The 23,352-nt window shown below is 41.4% G+C and overlaps 1 protein-coding gene, 1 long non-coding RNA gene and 1 pseudogene across 2 annotated transcripts in view; 2 read left to right on the forward strand and 1 right to left on the reverse strand.

Annotated features, from left to right (window-relative positions):
* PDZRN4 (PDZ domain containing ring finger 4) overlaps positions 1–23,352 on the forward strand; it is a 447,294-nt gene that overhangs the window by 312,312 nt on the left and 111,630 nt on the right. The window lies entirely within an intron of this gene.
* LOC118914536 (uncharacterized) overlaps positions 1–23,352 on the reverse strand; it is a 50,483-nt gene that overhangs the window by 23,487 nt on the left and 3,644 nt on the right. The window lies entirely within an intron of this gene.
* LOC118914561 (ATP synthase F(0) complex subunit B1, mitochondrial-like) lies at positions 11,122–11,959 on the forward strand (annotated as a pseudogene).

Here is a 23,352-nt window from a genome sequence, read left to right on the forward strand (position 1 = left end):
GATGACAGCCATTCTATCATGTGTGAGGTGATATCTCATTGTGGTTTGATTTGCATTTCCCTGATGATTAGTGAGGTGGAGCGCCTTTCCATGTACTTATTGGCCATTTGTATGTCTTCTTTGGAAAACTGCCTGTTCAATTCCTTTGCCCCTTCTTACCTGGATTATTTGGAGGGTTTTTGCTATTTAGCTGTAGTTCTTTTTCACAGGTTACCTCCTGGTACCATGAAAATCTATACCCCTAACTACAGCTGACTGGACACAAAACTAGACACCCAACCCATGGACTTCCAAACTTGAGCCATTATAATGAATAATGAAGTGGTAAGCACACTTGTTCATACATGTGTATGTACTAATATGATTATTTCCTTTGGATAAATAACAAGAAATGAGATGTTTAAATCATATCCTAAAAAGTCCTGAAGAAAGTTACAACTGCATTCCTAACAGTGCATGAGAATGTCCATTTGTTAGAGAAAAATAAATACTTGCCTTCGGATCTCACTGTGTCAGAGCAGAACCCCCAGCTGCAAGACTATGTACACCCAGGGGGTCCTGTCACCGCGGGACAAGTTCAGTGGATCTGCCACCAGTGAACATGGGAAGGAGCTGGCCAAATTCTCCATAGCGTGATGGAAGAGAACTTGCTGCACGCACTACGTTCTTAGGAAAAGTACGGACACACCCTTTTTGGGAAAAACAGTTTTTACGTCCTAGAGTTTCTTTCATGTACATATGGATTTTGCTTTCCTGTATCATTTGAAAGTTCTAGCAAGTGTTTACTTTCCTTCCAAGATATATTTCAAAAGTTGTGGAAGACAAAATGAGGCATTGTTAATATGAGGATATTTCAATCGTGTGAGAATAGACTATATATCACGTATCTATATGTAGATGGTAAAGTGCACGTCTGTATAAATAGTATGCATGTGTCAAAGAGAGGGTGTACTCGATAGATCTAAGAAGCAGTGTGACATGGTAGGAAGTATGCTGAGCTAGTAATGAAAATGCTAGACCCGGCTCTGTACAAACTATGTGATCTTGAGCAGATTACTTGATCTTTAAGGGTCAATAAAATAGAAGAACCAAGAAATAGGCCACTTTCTAGCTCTGAAATGATAAGAAATGACTCAGACAACTGCATATGAGAAGGTGATCAGAGCTGTGAATTACTTGAGAGCAGTCAGAAAGTTTCAAGGATTTTAATCAGTGACCAGTGAAAGTCAGGGCTCAACCAGATGTCATCCCAGGTGACCTGACAAAGCCTCATCTGATGGCTGCCAATGAGCCAGAGACTGAGGTCCAGCCCTGGGGTCCAGCAGACCCACTGGCATTACCCAGGCGTTGCTGAGAACCTAGGACTTTTTCCTGAGGATCCTGCCGAGAAGGCTGCATGAATCCTCAGGAGGACTGGATTTAGTCCTGAAAATGTTAAAAAGCATGTAAATAGGAGATCCGTTCATCTTCTTCCTAAAGGAGAAGATACCCTGGGAATTAAATTTTTATGCTAGAAGACATAAAGGTTGTCACCATGTTTATGAAGGCTGGACTCTCTTTGGCAGGAACTGTGGAAAAACCTTGAAGTGGGAAGTGGAGAGTCACCGAGCTCGCGGAATCCACTAGAGATCAAAGCAGGCCCTCTTGGCACTTGAAAGGCTTCCCTTTAATTTTTTGATATGATTCAACCTTGCTGCCAACTTCCACTGAGCATAAATACTTTTGAGCCTTTGAAATCACCATCTTAATGACATATAGATGCTATACAGCGAGCAGTATGAAGGAGATAAATATTCATGTCAGTCAAGATGCTGTCACACCTTAGACAGGATGGGATCTCCAAAATTAAAATATAAAAAGGATAATTCCATTTCCCCTCCCTTCTGTCTCTGGCTTCATTCCTGAATGAGTAGTGAGGCTAAAGAAGCGGAGCCTGACATTCCCATCAAGGTTCAGGTGTAAGAAATTAAAGCTAAAGACGAGTTCAACCCCAACAGTTTAATTTACTTCTCTTAAGATCTTTAATACCAAACTTATCAGTTCTCTGTTAGGCATTAACTTGTTAAATGAGTCTTAATTATACATAAGCAGATGGAGATTTGAATTAAAATTACCTTACACTCGAGTGGCTTTAGTTCATTATAACATATCTTCCTCTTAATCATTTAGGCAGTCTCATCATCTTTCATATAGAAAGTTATTAAAATATTCCAATTTCCATATTTCTTCAGATACAGCCACTATTAAATGGCAAGTAACGCACATTAGTAGGTGACTTACACCATCCAAGAATTGGTGAATTATTCATGTCAGGAGCAATTTTTGTGCTTTTCTGTCATCGGTAACATTTTCTTTTAAATACTTTATATTTACTTGCTACATAGAACCTCACCTCATTTAATTTTAAGTACCAATTTTAATTCCATTCCATTTTCAGAGAGATGATGAAAAAGGACAGCATCCGCTTTACTCCACACTTCGGTTCATCGAAGTCCAGAAAGCAGAGGTATAGGAGCAAGTTCCTTGGACACTTTTGTGAAGGGATCACCTTACTTAGTCTTTACTGAGGTTGCTTCTTAATCACATCAGCCTCAAAAAGACTTGTGCATCCCGGTGAACATGCACACCCATGAAAAAACACTGTACTTAAAATTAGCTCCCCTACGGCTAAATATTAAGAGACAACTCAGTCATGATTTAACCCCTGGAAGTTCATACTTCTTGACTTAATACCCAAACCTAAGATTTGTTCTTCAAAGTTGCAAAGAATGTTGAGACAAGGAAACACCCAGATACTGTTCTCACTGGCCGATGACCCCAGGGCACAGTAGGGCTAACCGAGGCCAACGAGCCACATGTCAGTGTTCCTGACAGTGAGGAACTGACAGCTGCTCCCCTGGGAACCGTCTTGAGAACAGTTTTGAAGCCCGACCCCGCCAGGCCTCCCTTCAGAAGCAGGCGTCCCCCCAGGCTGTCACCCACAGTGTCCAGGGACGCGCCGTTCCGGGGGCCCCGCAGCGCTTCCAGGCAGCAGGCGCTGGGACGGTGGGATCAGGCTCGGCCGCTGACAAGAGGGGACATGCTGAGCTGTGGCTGAGTCACCAGGACCACAGCTCCGTCAGCCTTGCCAAGCACCGTCATATTTCATTTCTAAAACGGAGCAGAGTATCATCCTTCCTGTTTGACGGGCAGCACAAGCCTTCCTGCCCCTCTGAGCCTGTGTCCGAGGCCGGACAGTGAGTCTCCAGCCCACGTGTGATCTGGAGAGGGGACAAGCCGGGTCTGAGTTTCACGGGAGCCAGCGGAGCCTCGGGGGGCCCCCGGGGGACTCCCCGCAGGGCCGAGATGCCGCAGACGGCCTCTCTGGGGGGAAGGGCGCCTTTCCGCACCCAGCGCGCAGGAGCCGCGGCGATCTTGCATTGCAGCAGGTCGGCGCTTTGACGCCGCAGCTTGCTGGGGAGTGTCTCTGTGGGAACGCAGAGTAAAAGCTACCATCACATGTATACCTGGAAAGCACATATGGAGCATATGAGACATGACGGAGGCATTGATTCCATTCTTCATTGCTTTCTTGAACAGAGCATCCACTCATAAATACACATGTATGTGCAGTTACTAGCAAACATTCATACATGTATGATCAAGGGTATATACATATAGGAGTGTATATATACACCATATAAAGTGTATATATTCCCTTTGCCAGTCCTCATGGAAACAGAGCTGAGGTTGTTTCCTATTCAGGCCTGTTTTTTCCTCTTTCTATGTATTTCACCTACTGTCATGTATTGCTGACTTACTTGAAAAACAAATATATAAAGGGAATGTGCTCTCCAAGCAACTGGTCAATAGTCTTCAGAGGCTCCGAAGGCGGCCGCTTCCCCGCCGGAACTCCCGACGCCCGGAGTCCTCCAGCAGCTCATGCTCTAGACTCCAGCTAATTAAGTTTTCTGCTTGCTGCCGCCGAAAGCTTCAGTCAGCAATAATTAAAACTGAGCCAGTGACAGCAGTGGCATTTGTCAGAATCATCCAGTGGCTCAAATACCAGTTCTGACAGAAATGTCAAAGTGATAGCACTCCCATCTCCTCAGTGCATGCAAGGGAAATGCAGGGAGGACTTCTATTACAAATGCGTGGCTGATAACCTTTTGAATCCCAGATCGCCAGACGCCTCACAGGAAATTTCACTATCCTGGAAGAGACCTCAGCTCAGAGATGCTGCCTTCCCATGCAGGAGAGCTCAGTCCGACTCCACGGTCTTTACTTACATTACGTCTTTCAGGGAATTTCAAATAAGCAGACCGTAACAGTCATGTGGAAAGGAATATTCTGGTTGTAGAGGCATCAATCTCTTACATGATCATTTTCTCAGAGTTAAAACTGTTATCAATCAAATTTCCAGACAGACACAGTGTAAAATTTAAGCTTTGCCTCTTGTTTCAGTGATAAAAGCTCACCAAGAACTAGTGAAGGCACCGTCCTGAAAGGAGAGAAGTCACAGCCCCCACCCACCAGCCCCCACTCAGCACTAACAGTCACTGATTTTCTGATCTACTAACCCAGCACAGTTCCTGGTGGGACTCAGTGTATGTCTAGTAGGTTAAAGAGTGAATGAAAGAATCCATGAATACGTATCTCACATGTTCCCAGGAATACAAGTTCTAAATCACAAAATGAAAGTAGTTGTAGGGAGAAGATGACGTTGTGATTATCTTGAGAAGTGAGAGAGAAGAAAGACGGAAGGATAAGGTCTGTCCTCTTCTCTTTCTCCATGAATGCCTGGGACTGAAGATCGGGTAAAGATTGTCTGGACTTGCATCCATCTCTAGGCCAGAATAAAAATCACTATGTCTGCAAGCCAAACAATAGCAAATAGGAAATGGTTAAGTTGAAACCCTTGAACTATTGCATCTTAAAGATTTAATATTATACACAGTGAATGTCATGACTATATATTTTTTTCTACCTTGTAATATGTTTCTTAGTTATATCCCAAGAAAAAGTGTTGTGTTCTACGAAAGGATTTTTTTCAATGCCCACCTCTGGTGTGTGCATGTAAATCTATAGAGGTGGGAAACAGATTAGCTCAATGGCGCACGCAGAGTTACAATACAGATTAAAGGGTCAAATAGATACCAATATGCCTGGCACATGGAAGATTCTCGATAAATACTTGTTAACTAATGAGAAAGAAAAAATAAATACAGAAAAGAGGAATTTGTTGAGAACAGAGCTCAGCAAGCCCCTCGTGAGTGGAAGATGAGAGCCCAGGTCATAGATAGAAAGTGACAGGTGTGGTAACTGGACCACTCTCCGTGGGATAAAACAGGAAGTGTGCAACGGAGAGAGAGGCTCTGCAAAAGAGGGAGAGAATGGCCAGTGTTGCATGGTAGGGAGTATGGATGCCTGACAAGAGGTGCCAGTGAGGAAATTCTTAGTGATCAAGGGCCTGAGGGATTCTGAGGACAAGGCTCTCAAAAGGGTTTAACTTTTTGCCTTTCTATGCCTTAAACTCTTCAGTCAACCAACCCAAGGTCTACCATATACACTGACTAGGAGAGATTAAAACAGGGGCCATACCTGGTTTTACAGGCAACAGAGAGAACACTTGGAAGGTGAAATGTGAATAAAATCGAGAGTTCAGTGGAAACAGAAGCTCAAACCCAGAATGTAAACCCCTGTGAGGAAATATGAGGGCAGGGATTGAATTTCTTAAAAACATAGGAGAGTATTGAGTCGATTTTGTAACAAGGGCTAGTAATCTCAACTAATACCTGGGTTTGCACTTAGTTTAATTAATTAATTGAGTCAACTTTCAGTTATCTATTTTTCATATTCTTTTAGGATATCTGATATATTTTTATAATTCCTTGTATATATATATAAGTTCATACAATAAAATGCACAAATCTTAGTGTGTACAATTCAGTGAATTTTGGCATGTGTATACATTCATGTAACCATCAGCCAAAGATATCAAACATTATCACTTTTTTCCCATTCACTTATTTCACCCATCCCACCTCTTTCCCATAGCAACCACCAGTCTATTCTCTGTGTTTATGAATCTATTTCTGTTTTGTTTGCTCATTTGTTCTGTTTTTTAGATTTCACATATAAATGAAATCATATGGTATTTGTCTTTCTCTGTCTGACTTGTTTCACTGAGCATAATACCCTCTAGGTCCATCCATGTTGTTGCAAATGGCAAGATCTCATTCTTTTTATGGCTGAGTAGTATTCCACTGTATATTTATACCACAATTTCTTATTCATTCATCTATTGATGGACAGTTAGTTTGTTTCCATACTTTAGCTATAACACTGCAATAAACGTAGGAGTGCATATATCTTTTTGGATTAGGGATTTTGTCTTCTTCTGGTCAATTCCCAGAAGTGAAATTACTGGGTCATTTGGCATCTCTATATTTAGTTTTTGAGAAACCTCTGTATTGCTTTCCATAGTGGCTACACCAATTTATTTCCCACCAGCAGTGTATGAGGGTTCCCATTTCTCCACATCCTTCCCAGCACATATTATTTCTTGTCTTGTTGGTATTAGCCACTCTGATTAGTGTGAGGTGATATCTCATTTTGATTTGCATTTCCCTGAGAATTAAGTAATGCTGAGCATCTTTTCATGCCCACATTTTAATCATATTTTTTTATGTTGAATTGTATGCGTTCTTTATATATTTTGGATATTAGCCCCTTATCGGATTTATCATTTGCAAATATATTCTCCCGTCAGTAGGTTGTCTTTTTGCTTTGTTGAGGGTTTTCTTTGCTGTGCAGAAGTTTCTCAGTTTGATCTGGTCCCCCAGTCCCACTTTATTTTTTATTTTTTGGCTTTGTTTCCCTTGCCTGGGGAGACAGAGCCAGAAAAATTTAGTAACACTGATGTTCAAAAGCTTATTGCCTATGTTATCTTCTATGAGTTTTATGGCTTCGGGTCTTCTATTTAGGTCTACAATTCTTTTTGAGTTTATTTTTGTGTATGGTATAAGACAATAATCCAGTTTCACTCTTTTGCATGTAGCTGTCCAGTTTTCCCAACACCATTTATTGAAGAAACCATCTTTTCAACATTTATATTTTTGTCTCCTTTTTCTCATAAATCAATTGAGCATATAAGTGTGGGTTTATTTCTAGACTCTCTATTCTGTTCCATTGATCTATGTATCTATTTTTAGATATCCAATCTCTTTAAAAAATATAAACAAAAACAGACCAAAAAAAAGTCTGTAACAGTTGGGAGAAAGGGATCTCAATTCCTCTGTCAAGGCAAGATGCTAAGATGACAAAAATAATACCTGATTCTTCTCAGCAGGGTTTCTATGAAAGCCTTAAGTATGCTAAACTCAAAAAGAGGGATTATATGTAGCAGTGTTACCTAAACATATTTGAGCATGAGCTCCTGTTTCCACAGAACATATTAAGAAGACTCATCAGTATTCTCTGAAAACTAGCCTGTTTATTGGATCCATCCAGGAAAGAGATCAGCTCCTTTGGGCATATGGGTGCTTTTGAGAACACCTCGAAAGCTTTAAGCTCTCCCTCCAAAAGGTACCCCATTCATACACAAAGAAATATACACACGACTTTGAAACAGGAGCAGGGATTAGGAGATCCTGAAATTCAGGGGATTTTAGAGATTCAGAAGATATTCATTAAAAGAATATTTCACAATTTATTTATCCATTCTTCTGTGGTCTGTGATGAACACTTAGGCTGTTTCCAGTTTCTGTTGGTTAAAAATAATGTTGCTATGAACATACTTGAACACATCTTTAGTAAATATCAGTATGTAAATATCAATGTACATATTTCTGTTGGAAAATGAAGTGTAGAATTACTGTATTACGGAGTGTGCATATGTTTAACTTCAGTAGATACTGCCAAATAGGTTTTCAAAGTTGTTGGACTAGTTTACACTTCCACCATCAGCGATGTTTTATGTGCTCTCCACGCCAGTATCTTTGGCAACACTCAATATCCCGCTTGCTCATTCCAGTTATTTTTTATTTCAGCCATTCTGGTGGGTATATAGAAATGTATCATCATGGATTTAATTTTTATCTCCTCAACAAATAACGACATTGAACACGTTTCATATGTTTATCAGCCAGAAGGGTATTCTCTTTAATGAAGGGGCTGTTCGTTAGCTTTGCCTATCTTTCTCTTGGTATAGTTTTCTTATTAATTTGTAGACGTTTCCTTCTATACAATGAAATGTAAACCTTTTGTTGATATACATATTGCAAATATTTTCTAGTTATGGCCTATCGCTCTATGGTTTTGTTCTTTACAAGTGCAAATCTGATCGATGAGCTCAAGTGCCTGGGGCTGAAAACACTTCAATGTCTCCCAGTGCACTTTTAAAATCCCCTTGGCTGCAGTGTAGGGAAGAGGTCAGAAGGGTTCAAGTGAGCTCGGGGAGATAAACGACAGCCATTGAATGGTGCCAGCCTGAAAGTCACATGCACAAGGACCAACAGTCAAACTGAAAAACCGCAGGGCTCAGGGTCCCGGCTAGAGGAAGCCATCCGGCGTGGAAAGGAATCAGTTCTTGTCTCCTGTGCTCAGGGGAGTCAGTGGGCTAGTGCAAAGCCATTTGGAAAATCCTACCCCACCTGCAGCATTTCAAGTAGGAAGACCAATTCATTGCCCCAGTTTGCTGACGACCTTAGTTTCAGCATTTCAAGTCCCACACCTGGGGAACCTCCTCCGTCCAGGCACCAATTCCAGGGATGCATCTGTCCGTCAACCTGGGCACGCCTACCCTTTGCTCTGTTTAGCGTTTCATCAGAATGTACAGGCAGCAAGAGCAACCAAATGTCTTTCGATAAATAAAAGTTATATTTATATGTAATCTAACTTATCAATCTTTTTCTTTCTGATTCGTGTTTCACCAGTTGTGTTGAAATCAGTTCATGCCCTATGGTCATGGAGATGTTATCTTCCATAATTATATATATTTTTTATCTTTCACATTTCAATCTGTAATCTACCTGGTGTTACTTGTCTATATAGTAAGAAGTAGGGATCAAGGGTTCTTTTCTTCCAAAAGATTTCTGACTCATCATTATTTATTGAAGAGAAAATATTTTTCTCTCCGAAATGCCAATTTTTTATATGTGGGTCAGCTCTGGACTCTGTTCTGTCCCATGGTCTATTGTCCAGCCTCATACCAAGACTACAGCATCCTGGTTATGTAGCTTTGCACATATAAATATTTTTGTATTTAGTGGGTCTAGTCCTGGAAGTTGGCTTTCATTCTTCAGGGTCCTCTTGCCTTAAATTGCTTGTCTGTATTTTCATAAAAAATGTGACATTCAGCTTTTCAATCTCCACCAAAAGAAAAAAGCAGCCAGGATTTCATTGGGGTTCACCACAACTATCACTTTGGAATGACTTGACCTCTTCATAATATCTAACTTTCCAAAACGTGATATATATAGTTTGTTTTCAAAAGCTTTAATTGGATTTATCCTAGATATTTCATATTTTCCATGTCTTTATATGTCATTCTTTAATTTCATATTTTGGAAGGAATTTTGCTTATAATAGCAAAACTAATTTATTTTTGTATATTAACCTTACGTCTAGGGAACTTGCTAAACTTATGTAATAACTATAATGGTTTTACTGTAGTTTCACTTGGATTTGCTGTGTATGTAATCGTGATACTTGAAAATAATGCCAGTTTTATATCATGTTTTTCATCTTACACCTTTTATTCTTTTTGCAGCAAATAAAACCTCTAGCTAGATTTTTTGTTTGATGCAGTCTATTATATCCAAATTATTTTTGATTTTTAATAGAACTATTTTAGCCCTCAATTAGTTGAGGTATATTGACAAAGCATTCTTTCATTATTTTATTTTAATATATTCTCTCTTTGACTTTATTTCTTAACAGCTCGACTGAGGCATATTTGACCAAAAATAAGAGGAAGAGGTCCAGTTTACAACGATCTGGTAAATTCTGACCACACATGCCCGGGAAACCACACCACAAGCACGCGAGTGTCCCTGTCCATAAGGCCCCGCGTTTCTGACGCCCCTTTGTGTATGTTCTGCCGTCCCTAACTGTCCTCCCAGCCCAAACAATCACTGATATACTCTGTCACATTTGCTTCCATTTTCTGGAGTTTTCTATACAGGGAATCAAGCGGGTATTCTTTTTGTCTGGCCTCTTTCATCAGCATAATTACTTTAAGATCATCCATTTTGTTATGTGTTTTACTGGCTCATTCATTTGAATCGCTGAGTAAATCTACCCATTTACCTTTTGATGGACACTTGGACTGTTTCCAGTGTGAGATGAATACAACTAAAAGTGTTCTGAAAATTTGGGCATAAATATTTATATGAGCAAATGCAAATGCTTTCATTATTCTTAGGTAAATAGCTAGGGATAGAAGATGCCTATGGTAAGTGTATATTAACTTTCTGGAAGCCGTCAAACTTCCCCCAAGTGACTTGGCCATTTCACAGTCCCGCCCGCAGTGTGTGAGAGCCCCCGCCCCCCATCTCCTTGCCCGCACGTGGATGGGCAGCTGGATTCACTTGGGCCACTCTAACAGGTGTGCAGTGAGAGATCATTGTTGTTTTAATGGTCACTCTCCTAATGATTAGTGCTGTCAAGCTGCTTTTCACGTCCTTATTTGCAATTCATGTATCTTCTTTGGTGAAGAATCTATTCAAGTATTTCGTCTTTATTGGGCTGTTTCATCACGCACTTGGAGGCCTTCTCCTCGCTGCACGGTAGGCTGGAAGGCCTCTCAGGGCGTCAGGCTGGATGAGCTAGAGCACGTGCTTCCTTAGCTCCACATCTCTCAGGGGTCACCCATTGCCTCAACATCCAGGGGCTATAAAACTTATTTATTTTGTCCAGTCTTCTTCTTTTTGTTATTTCAGGCAGGACGGCAAATCTGGTCCCTTTTACTTCACACTGACTAAAAGCAGGAGTCCATATCTGTTTTGCCCTATTTTAATGCTATTTTTACTGAACACAAACATTGTCAGCATTTGGAGTGGCCACCTTGCTCCTGTCCTGGCAGATTCACCTGTCGGGGTCACTGGGACGCCGAGACTGTACCTTGGACCCTCTGTGGCCATGCTGTCTCGGGAGGTACTTTCTGCCCCCACCATATTGGCCCCTTCTCTGAAGAACACAGCCTTGTTCATTCCAGGGGTACTGCAGGTAGCAAGGATCTCTCACACAGGATCAAGTCTCACCCCTATGCTACTTCTTCCTGCATATAGAGGAAAAGTCTGTATGGGGTGATCTCTGAGGGATTCTTCCAGTTTCTTTATGCTAAAACTGGTGCAATGGGGTGCTCGGTGCTTGGAACTGGGCTTATCTTATATTTTCTATCCAAAGAAATGCACGTGATTACTCCAGGGACCATCTCTGCCATATCAACAACAGGATCGCTTATCTATGTAATTAAGAAATACGGGGCTTCTCCTGGAGAATTTGCTGATAAACTGAATGAGCAAAAAAATGCCCAACTAGAAGAGGTGAAACAGGCATCTATTAAACACACCAGGATGCAGTTGATATGGAGAAGTCGCAGCAAGCGCTTGCTCACTAGAAGTGCCATTATCTTTTTGATGTCCAGAGGAATAATATGGCTACTGCATCGGAGATCACTTACTGGGACAGCTGCATAGAGTATACAAGGAGTAAAGAATCGCCTGGATACATATCTTTGTGCAAAATATGATTCTGTGACCATGATAAACTGCACGTGGTATGGAGCATCTCTGCCCAACAGGAAAAGGAGACACTGTCAGGTGCATTGCAGACCTAAAGCTGCTCGCAAAGGCTTGAGCAGAGCCCATTCTGTAGATGCTTCTATCCCAGTTGAGACGCTGGAAACAGCCAGAAACTAAATGGAAACCAGTTTATGGGACAAGATCTTTCTGTATTGTTGCCTACTGGAATTACAGTTCACCTCTCCTAAACACAAAAAGCTTGAGTTTCATATAATGAGAGAACTAAAACAATCCAATGTCCAGTGAGATATTTCTCATCCTTCTTGCTCTGCATTTTGAGTTGCTCCATTATCACTTTTGAATAAGCAGTTTGCTCTTAATAAAATTTAGAGCCTAACGATCACCAAGTTAGTTTAAATCTGTACCTGATTCTACCATCTTGCAATAAGATGATGGCTGAAGCAACAACAAAAATGGTCAGCATTTTGAAGATAATGTTCATTGTGTTCTGCCTGCATCATTTCTGTTGATGTGTCATCTCAGCCTTAGTGTTGCTCCTCAAGAGGTATATAACATTTCCCACTGGCTTCTTTTAACATTTATTTCCTGAGTCTTTGGTATTCAGCAGTATTATTAAGGTGTCTCTATTCTCTTTATATTTATTATGCTTTAGGATCACAACACCTCTTGAATCTGTTGCTGGATGTCTTTCTTTCATTTGAATAATTTTATGACATTAACCCTTCAGATATTTTTCTCTCATTCTCTCTCTCTCCCCCTTCTCTCCCTCTCTCTCTTTCTTCTATAATCCTAATTACATGTCTTAGACTTTTCTTGGTATCCCATGTGCCTCTAAAGGTCTTTTCTGAACTTTCCAATCTATTGTCTCTCTCTGCTTCAGTCAAGGTTATTTCCCTTTGACCTGTATTTCACTTGAACAATTATCTCTCTAGCTGAATCCAGTCTGAAGTTAAACATATCCACTGATCTCTTAATTTTGGATATTTGCTTGTTCTACATTTTCCATTTGAGTCTGGAGAGGGTGCGTTTCTGCCCTTTTCTGAAATTATTCATCTTGTTATAACTTCTAGAACTTATATTAATCACACTCACTTTAAGTCTAATTACTCCAATACCTGTATTTCATATGTACCTGTATCTATTGTTTTTTTTCTCCTGATTTCTAGCCTTTTTATATCTTTTTTACTTTTTTTTTCCTGGTCATACTTTTTTTGTGTTTAAAACAGCAAAAGAACTTGAGGCTCTGGATGATGTAGTATCTTCCAGAAAGAACTTATTTTGGCTTGAAGAAATTTTGGGGGAAGATTGCCTTAATATAATCATGGATTAAGCTGATTCAAAACTGAATCCTTTACTCCTTATTCCCATTCTCTGCACTTTCACCAGGAATTTAAATGAGTTCCTTTCATTAATTCCATGGAATCTCAAAATCTAAGAGGTGGGTTGAGATTCTGGGCAGTTATAAAGAATGACAAATGCCCACTAAAGAATATTACCTAAAAAGTGTAAGTCTAAAGAAGTATATATTCTACCAAGTCTTAAATACATGTCTCATTAAATGTATAAAATCTAAATTGATCTGTTCAGAAATAACTCACCAGTGATGTCTTGAGGCCTGACGCATTCAGGTGTGACTACAGATTTTATGCAAAAGAGATCTCAGAAGAGCTCCTTGTCAGACCTGTTTTCCTAACTGTGAACCTCAGATACATTGCAAATTGAGAAAATGTCCATTTTTTTCTAGAGCAAAAATAAAGATTATCAATAGGATCTAGAGGATCTACTAACTGGGGGGGATATCGACACCTTTTTGGAGCCAATGAAAGCTATGCATGCTCCCCGCAAAAAGTGAAGTATACCATCCACACTGACGTTCAGCATCGTGCGTTGAGAGCTTAGAGTCAGCGGAAGCTCATGAGTGGATGCAGTATTAAAAATTCCTGCTCTAGAACAAAGAACACTGGTTCTATATCTTCAAGAATGAACAAAAAGATCCAACACTGGAGTTTCACGAAATGCTTTCTTATTCAACACTTCTCAATTATGTGCATTACAGAACTCATAGTCCATATTTTGCCTTTTTTTTTAACCAGGAAATTGACAATGGAGTCACTGATCAGAGAATTGGAAACTCATTTAACCTTTAGGTTTAAAAATATAATAATATACAGTAATAACAAACAATTCTGCAAATGCTTGCACTGAGTGAGGGATGCCTATCTTCCAGCAAATAGATTTCAGAGAAGAATGGGGGGCCAGGAGCAAACCCCCTGAACCCCAGTAGCAAACTCTGTGTGCTGCTCATAGACAATCCTTGGTAGGTCCACACAATACTCTCAAGCATTTAAGTTGGTTGTACACACTTAGCGCTCGGGAAATTTCATGTAAAAATGCTTTTTCTGTCTTTAGAAGTCGAAGACACAGATGCAGCTGGCCTGTACATCTACACAGCAACAATCAACAGGGCGGAGCGCTGCCCCCAGCTGTGGGTTCCACTGAATCCTGGGAAGAAGCTATTTCCCAGTGTCACTCACTGAGAGTAAGTGGCCTTGGAGCGGGTGACCATCTTGGTCGGCCCTTGAGTAAATGAAGGTTCACCAGCATCACAGAACATTCTCTTCTGGACCACCTGCCTTCCCCACTGCCTTCCAGCCTCTAAACTACTCCAGCTCCTTGATGGGAGACTCCAAACTCGTCCATCCTATTCTCTCTGAATCCATCTCCACCCGATCGTTTCCAGAACACTTCCAGCTGGCCTCCCGCTGTGCCCCGCCAAGGAGCAAAGCTCCTAAAAGAACGAAGGAAGACGGGACTGTGCCCGGGACAGCACCCTCAGAGTCGCCACACTCCACGGTGGCCCCATTTCTCTGCACCACTTTTTTCCTTGTTTTGTGTTTTTAATTTTGACTTTCATTAAAAAGGTCAGTACACATCACCAGGACTTGGTGCTGAGAGCTGTGCTTGAAAGGGCTCTGTTTCTCAGTGAAAATGTCTTAGAGATGATGGTTAGTATTAGTAGCAGAGCTGGGTCAAAATTAACATATTACAACGGCTTGTGTCAGCCTGGGCTGCAAACTTCCCACGAGAAAGGGAAGGCAGAAAGGTCACCCTCATTGGCTCGCACCGCGCAGGATGGCAGGATCCTGAAAGATGCTTTCTTCTCTTCCTAAACAAGGCCTCTGATGCCCTCTTCTCCAGCTGCCACCTAGTCCTGCCCCTGAGAGGCCTTGGCACACACACCACCTGCCCAGAGCCCACAGCGAGTTTCTCTCCCATCCGTTTCTGGGAATCTGAGCTCCTGGAGTCCGTTCCTGGCTTGACTACCTTTGGGTCACGTTGTTCTACCTTTTGTTTGTGCTGATGGAAATACTTATTCAAATCATTAACAAGCCTCTAGCCCAGGCTTAACAACTGCAGCTGAGAACAGTTCCCACTCGCGCTGCGGCCCGTGTGAGCTCTGCACGGAGGCGGGATCATGGAGCCGAGACACTTTCCCAGCACCCACCCTGTCATGCCAATACTGCAGGAAGCGCTTGCCTGTTTCTGCCCCCCGAGGGGCAGTCTGCGGTCCGGGCCACCGACCCCAGCCCACGGCCCACCGGCGGGACTGCCGGGTGCAGGGGGCACAGGCTGCTGCCAGCAGGTGCTCAGGGGTATCATGCACATGACGAGAAAGAGGCTGAGCCTGACCTGGCCACTGGGCACCGTGTCAGAATGACAGGCCCCCTGCTGGTCCTCGTCCGCCCTGTTGGCTGTATTAACCCTGTGCTGGCGGAGGAGGGAGGCCTCAGCGTCAGCAGGGATGCTCTCACTAACCCTGGAAGCTGAGAGTTCAGGGGCTCCGAGGGCCAAGCCATGTCCCCAGAGACCCAAAGGGCACAGGGTCGGTTCTGGAGCACCGGCCAGGGGCTGGCCTTTCCCTGTCCCCGCCGGGCAGCGCCTGCAGCTGAAAGACAGCGGACCGGAAGGGGCAGCACCTGCTTCATGCCGCCAGACCCGACACTTCCTCGGCTACCCACAGAGGCATTTGACTTCGCGGAAGGCTATCTTTTTCAATAAGGTCCCATCCCTTCTACACCCTTTGTCCCAAACCAGCAGCTCATCTTACATCCTGTGTCTCTCAGTCACGTCTCTCTCGTCTCTCTCTGTTCTCTTTCTCCCCCTTTATAAAGCATGCTGTCTTTCAATTAACATAGAGATGACCTATTGTCACCCGTTACCATGCTAATCCTGAGCTGGTGTGAAATTACTTTATAATAAACACTATGGAGTTCTGACTTCCAATTAATTTTTCACATGCTGCGCTAAATCAGATTAACTCTCCTCCCCCACCCCCACCACTACCACTTTTGACCACAGACGTAATTCTTTCCTTATAATGAAATGGAGGATTAATTTCTATGAAGCATATCTGGACACATTTGCAAATAAATGTACAGATAGGCTTTGAGCCATATTTGCATTGTGCACAGCGTCGGTTCTAATGCAGGCTCTCTGAGATGATTACTTTTCAGTGTTCACTGGGGTGGGGAACGGTATTTCCAGTTGTTGTTGTTTCTCTGTTAAATTCTAACTAAATGCCTCCACAAAGAACAAGCACAGAAATGCTCCCGCACGCCACCGTGCTGAGAGTGGCGGCTGCTCCCGTCAGTCGTACAATACTGCCCTAGAAGCAGCTGAAGGGAAATGCAAACACTGTACTGGAAACAATAACCATTCACTACCAAACTGATCGGCGCTCTCCGGGCGCGCCGATTCACGTGCATGCTGAATGAAGGCGGGGTCGGTAGCTTTCGAAATGACCATTAAATTGATAGAATTTGATGACGATTTCAGGCCAATGATAGCTCGTGCCTTTTTAAAACGAATACAGCCCCTGCAACTGAATTATATTTTTGGTGAAATAATTACGTTCATCTTTGGGACTCATTATTCGAGTGCAGTGATGGAAGGTGCTTGTAAGCACACACTAAGTGAACAAATCTGTTAAAAAAATTAATCCTACTACCCAGAGGTTGGGCTGTATTTTTTCGTCCGTCAGTCTCCTGTGTATTTTGTTCAGCTTCTCTTATTATTACAAAATATTGATAGAAAAAATTTCCCAACACATATTTTCTTTTTGACTAAAATGAGAGAGACTGCCAGAGGAGCTAATGGCAGGGCACAGGTAAAAGACAAATGTGTACCTATCAAATCCTTTTAAGCCAATCTTTTATTAACAACACAAATAAAATCTTGTTCAGTGTTGCAGTCATGAAAATACCACTGTGTTATTTTAAGACGGGCTAAGCAGATCATGCTCGGCAAACACCGGAAATGGACTCATTCATTCAACAGGTATTTATTTGATGGCTGCTATGTGCTGCTATTTGAAGTACAATAAACAATTGTACTGATACAACAATGACCAAGATAAACTCCCCTGCCCTCATGGAGAGTCAAATCGAAGAGGGTGCAGACCTAGAATCATAAAACCATCACCCTCCTCCCAATCATTTTTGGAGCTCTTCCTCTACATTCGTCACTGTGCCAAATGCTTTCCTATTGTATGTTTCAGTCCTCATGTCGAATGCTTTCCCTCTAGGCTATGATTATACACATTTTACAGATGAATAACTAAGGCTTCAAAGTTAAATAATGTGTCCTAACCCCACAGAAATAAAGTGGCGGAGCTAGAATTCAAAATCAAGGTTTGGGGACTACAAATGCCTCTGACATTCATTGCCTCAAAAACATGCGTCATCATCTTGCATTTTCCAAATTTTTTTTACACTGCGATAGGCAAAAATAGGAGTAGAACGCACAATCCCTCACCCAAGGAGATTTCCAGTCTATTGGGAAAAAAATTACACATTTATGAAACTATTCTTAAAATGTCTTTGAGGCAGGTAACTTTATAGCCCCTACACGTGAAGCATGCTTATTGAGAAGGGGAGGGACAGGATTATTTGCTGACATTTATCTCTGTTTGAATAGCATATTCAAATTCTATGACTTTACTCATTGTAGAGTATATTAATTTAACAGAAGCTTTTAAAGAAAAATTGAAATAATAGGACATTAAATGTGGTCATTATATGCTATCCGGTGTCTCCTCATTTCAGTTCCACAGAATTGTGAAAAGCGTAGTTCTTAGAGCGGAGGACAAGGGCGGAGGGCAGCCTAAGAAAAATTTGTCACTGTGAAACTGTCTGGACCTCCCACATTTTGAAAGAGGATCTTCTGGATCATTCTGGTAACCTTTTTCATGGTGTTAGTAAATGTTGTTTATATTTTCCTAGATATTTCATCCAAGCTATCAAATTTATTATTATAAATGTCATCCAAATATATCTTTAGAATTCATTTACTCTTGACACCTGCAGGTACTTCTAATTTCTAATTTTTTTTCCTGTTTTTGTTTTGTTTTGTTTTCACTTGATTGGATTCACTATTGTCTTATCTCCCTTGTTGTTTTTTTATCTTCACGGTTCTTCAAAGAACAGTGTTATTCAAATAGCTGATTCTTACATTTGTTTTTCAGTGCTACTCTTCTTGTTCATTCATTTCTGCTTTTATTAATTATTCTACCTGCTCTACAGAGGTGTATTTTTCTTCTTTTTATAATTTCTTGAGTTGAAAGGCAATTTTCAGTTTTTCCTCCTTACTGTAAATGATCTTCCCTGGCTCTACCTGATCATTATTATGCTGGCAATTCTGTATTTCAAGCAGTTCTGAGTTCCTCCTTTGTCTAAGAATTTTTAAGAATGAGCTCCTTTTAGCAGGTTTCCAAATGATTCAGGTTTTTCTCTGTTTATGCTTGAGTACTCACTCATCTCCGAGGTTAATAGAGTGCAGTCAGCATGTTTAATATTGGGTCAAGTAGGTACTTGAAATAAAATGCATTTGCTCTCTGTGTAGTACAAAGTTTGATGAGTGTCAATTTAAACAAGTCAAATGCATGAAATAGCAGTTATAAAAGTTATGAAAAAAGATCATTGGCTTAGTTTGGAGGGATGGACAAGGCTGGGTGCAGAAAGTTGGGTAGTGTATTTCCAAGAGTTTTGTAATGTAGATATGTAAGTTTTTATAGAAGACATACTCACATTACTGTCAACAAGAACAGTCCATGGAAGGATCAGACAAGAAGGAGATGCGGGGAGGGTATCACAGGCTGAAGGGACAATGTGAGTCAGACGCCTCAGGCAGGAGTGTGCGTGTGTTAACATGTTATGAGCATGCACGCATGTGTGTGTATACATGTTTCCTACATGCACACATGCATACAAACATATTGATTTGGGCCTCCAAGTCATGTGATTCACCCAACAGCCCACTAGACTCAGCTTCTCCCTTAGCAGCAGCTGGCATGACGCTGGTAGATGTCAGGTGCTCACTGAATATTTGCTGAATGAAAGAATGAGTGAGTGGACACTGCAGCGTAAGGATGAGAAACCTGAGGCTCCCGGTGTGGCTTTCCCAAATTAAGGAATGAGTAAAATGAATTTCTGAGTGTTTTCTCTATTTCCTTTTTGTTCACAGTCATCTGTGGACCAGCAGCCATGTCAGCTGGGAGCTGATTACGGCCTCAGAATCCCAGGCCCACCCCAGACGTCCTGGTGAGGGATCTGTACCGTAGGCAGACCCCAGGTGACCTGTACGCAGGTGAGAGCAGGAGAGGCGCAGCACTGCGACTGCGTCCCAGGAGGAGAAGGTGAATTAAAGAATTCCAGGGGTTTGTGCTGGAGGAATGCGGAGTCAAGGTGGAAGTGGGGCTAGGAAGCACTTGGAGGCAGGCCACGGGTTCAAAGCTAGCAAGTTTATCTTACAAAGCAGGGTTTCCTGAGTGGAGTGTCTTGACCCCAGGGGTGCACTACGCAGTCAGTCCTCTAGGAGGTGGGAAAAAATTTTCAGAACTCATTAACATTTAGTATTCATCTAAAAACATGAATGGTATTTGACTTTACTAATATTTAATGTTCAGATAGTCCCCTGCATCTCAGCTGGTTGGCTTGTCTGGTTACAATTCAGATACTTAGGAAAGAAAACCACAATTCGAGCAACTGCATTCAAACACTGGGTGTTGAAATGTAGGCTGGCTTTCCTGAAGAAAATATTTGTATTAATTATGTTATTGTATTGAAACAAACTTTGCAAAGTGGACAAGTAGTTGTGATTCCTGAACAAGAACGTGTGCAGGTGTACACTGAGTGCACACATATGCACACAAACACACATAGGACAGAGGATTAAAAGTGCAACACAGTGAACAAGAAAACAGTAGAGTCAATCCTTCATCAGTATCTGCTAATAACTCTTACCTGCCTTACGGGGGAAGCAATGACAGTCTTACCAAATCTAACAAGAAGGCACGTGACAAAACTGGATGTCTAGAAATACTTCCATGGACTGTTCTTGTTGACAATAATAATGTATATATTCTATAAAAGTTTGCATATCTGCATATTTAAAACTCTTGGAAACACACTTCTTACATTTTAAAAAATTCCAAATTGAATTACATTGAATTTAAATCAACTTAGTGCCCAGCTCAGGCGCCCACCACTTTCCTGCTCGGGGGCCCTCTGCCCACGCACCTTGTTTCTTGTCTATGGAGCCCTCCTCTTATTTTCTCAATGTCTTTTGTTTAGCTGGCAAAACAACTGACTGACACAAGGGAAGATGAACATTTATTAGCTGGCTTAATAATGTCGGCTTCACTGTTGGTTGCAACTGAGTAACTCCCCTTGAACAATGTGGGAGTTAAGGGCACTGACCACCTGCACTGTCAAAAATCCAGGGATAAAACTTTTGACCTCTGAAAACCTTAGCTACTACTGACTACTGTTGACCAGAAGTCTTATCAATAAATAACATAAACAATCAGTTAACACATACTTATGTTATATGTATTTTGTACTGTATTCTTACAATGAAGCAAACTGGCAAAAATAACATGTTTTTTCAAATTATCACAAATCTCCAAAAAAATTTCCAATATATTTATTGAAAAAAATCTATATAAGTAGACCCACACAGTTCAAGAGTCAACTATATTATAATTTAGTAAGTACAGGCCACCTTAAACTTCTTCAGTTTAGATGCACATATCCTTGTGAGGTGTCCTCTTCAACTATGACATAATACCAAGTGCTTAAACTGAACTTAGAAATGATCACAACATAATTTCAAAATAATGAAATATATTCAACCACATTTTTCTCTCTAAATATATTATAAGGGCTAAGAAGGTTTATGTCACTAATACATTTATTTTAAATTAACATGTTTAAATATTTGCTTTCTCGGTATCAAAATTTACTTTTGCCTTTGTGTATATTTTACAATATCTGGTATTTTAAGCTACAAGGTGTCACCTTATTTCATCAAACATAAGTTGCCATTGATTAAAACAGGATGCATAATTATACGTTTCACTAAGAAAGATAAGAATGCTATAATTATAGTTGTAAGATGCCATTGATTGTAAGAAACTTCCAGATTTTAAAATGGGGCAGGGGAGAACCTAGAGTACTTATGATTAATTTTGGCAGCTAAGAACAACACCACAAAACAGCAGTGGTCTTAACAATAAAGCGGTCGCTCTCTCACAGGAAGTCCGGAGGTGTGCAGTCCAGGTACTTGGTGCCCAGCTCAGGTGCCCACCGCTTTCCTGCTCGGGGGCCCTCTGCCCACGCACCTTGTTTCTTGTCTATGGAGCCCTCCTCTTATTTTCTCAGGATTAAATTCACTTCTTCTCAACCATCAAGTATCGGTTTAAAACCATTCTTCGCAGATTCTCTTCCGACTCACAGTCCAAGTTAGGTCCTGGTCGCTGTTACCTCCTGTCTCCTTTTCCTCCCGGCACTCATCACGATTTGTCACTGTAATTATGCCTGTGTACTGATTAATGTCCATGCCGTTCGCCCCTCCAGGACACCAGGAAGGTGCGTGCTCATCAGTTCCACCCCCGCCCCCACCCCCGTGTGCTCACTGTCCGTCACGTGCCCGGCAGGGTACCCCCACGGTGAACAGTTGCTGGCACTACGTAACGAACAGTTATTGAGCCCTTACTCTGTGCCAGACACTCCTAGGCTTCACATCCTTGTTTAATGCTCAAACTCTACTAGGTAGTTACTTTCATGAGCCTTATTTTACAGAGGAAAAAATAGAGGAAGAGAGGGGAAGTTACAGCCCCAGGTCGGTTCTTTCATCAAATGTTCTTTGCACGCTTATTTAACACATACTGTTTCAGGCTCTTAGCCTGTATCAGTGAACAAAACAGACAAGAACCCCTGCCCTCAGGAATCTTCCCATCTTTCAGACAGTAAATGCAAAGCCTGGTCGTGGGCACAGCAGGGGCCCTGGGGCTCAGGGCATCATCCCTCCTCCACGGCCCTGCCCCCATGCCTTCTGAATGAATGTTTTGGACAGACGGTCACAGACATTTCATTTTGAAAACCACACCTTCCTCGGGTTATTCATTCATTCCACTTTCAGTCTGTTGTTCCTAAATTTCTCCTGATTTCTCAAAGAAAAATGGAATATAAAACTCACTGTAATCTCCCAAAGAAATTCATTCCTCTTTAGGTCCCCAGTACCTTGCATTTGCTAAGCACACTGTGCCACCAAAATATACATTTATTGAATGACTGAATGAGTGAGTGACTGGGGAGCAGTAAATTGTTCTCTCTTGTGTGCTTCCCCACCTGGATGGTAGTGTGAATGCTTATTTCTTGGTTCAATTTTTTTATGCAAGAGACTCAGTCAGTACTTAGCTCACTAAGACTGTCTCTTATCAGATACATGAATATTTAGAGAAATAATCAGTGCAGTTTTCACCCCTGCAGGGAAGACAAGAGCATTAAGGGAAATCTCAGGAGGGGACAGGCATTAATGTGCAGCTGTGTGTGACAACAGGCACCGGGAGTGGGAGGACGGGGAAGACCAGGAAGGAGAGAGTGAAAAAGAGGGAGGGATACAGAGAATAGAAGCAGTAAGAGCGTGACAGGCGGACACTACCTGGGGGCCTTTTTCTAAAAGAGAAGACTGTTGATAGAACATACTCCTCACCTGCTTTTCCTTGATCCTTTTTCATTAATAGACATAATCAGTTACACTTAATTTCTTGTCAGCTCAATATTTAATTTCTATGCCTAATGAAGTATTACCACTTGAATAAATAAAATCTAATATTTATTAACAAGGATTCAAAAAGCACAAGCCATTCACTTGCTTGATACACTATGTTTTTTCATAGTATGAGGAAGAAAAACGTTACCTAAAAGAAGCTTCAGACCTTTTCCATATGCCCAGGATACTCAATATTTCCGATTATCACTGTATCTAAAAAATGTTCTGGCAAATTTGTCAGATAGTTTGAAAGGTAGTGGGAGACGGAGGGAGAGGAAAAGGAAGAGGAAAATGTCCTTAAATGCAGATTATGGAACAAATACAAAGTAATTATTGAATCAACTGTTTCACTCTTACCTCCTGGTATCTCCTCCACAGTATTAACTGTAAACGGGCTAACCTGGTATCAAATCCTAGAAAAATGGGATAGCTTTGTGCTCTGACAAAGTACAATCCCTCTTGCTGTTGATTCTACTCCCTGATTGTGAACATT

This window comes from Manis pentadactyla, chromosome 14 (genome assembly GCF_030020395.1).
Source record: "Manis pentadactyla isolate mManPen7 chromosome 14, mManPen7.hap1, whole genome shotgun sequence".
In the NCBI taxonomy this organism is placed as follows: domain Eukaryota; kingdom Metazoa; phylum Chordata; class Mammalia; order Pholidota; family Manidae; genus Manis; species Manis pentadactyla.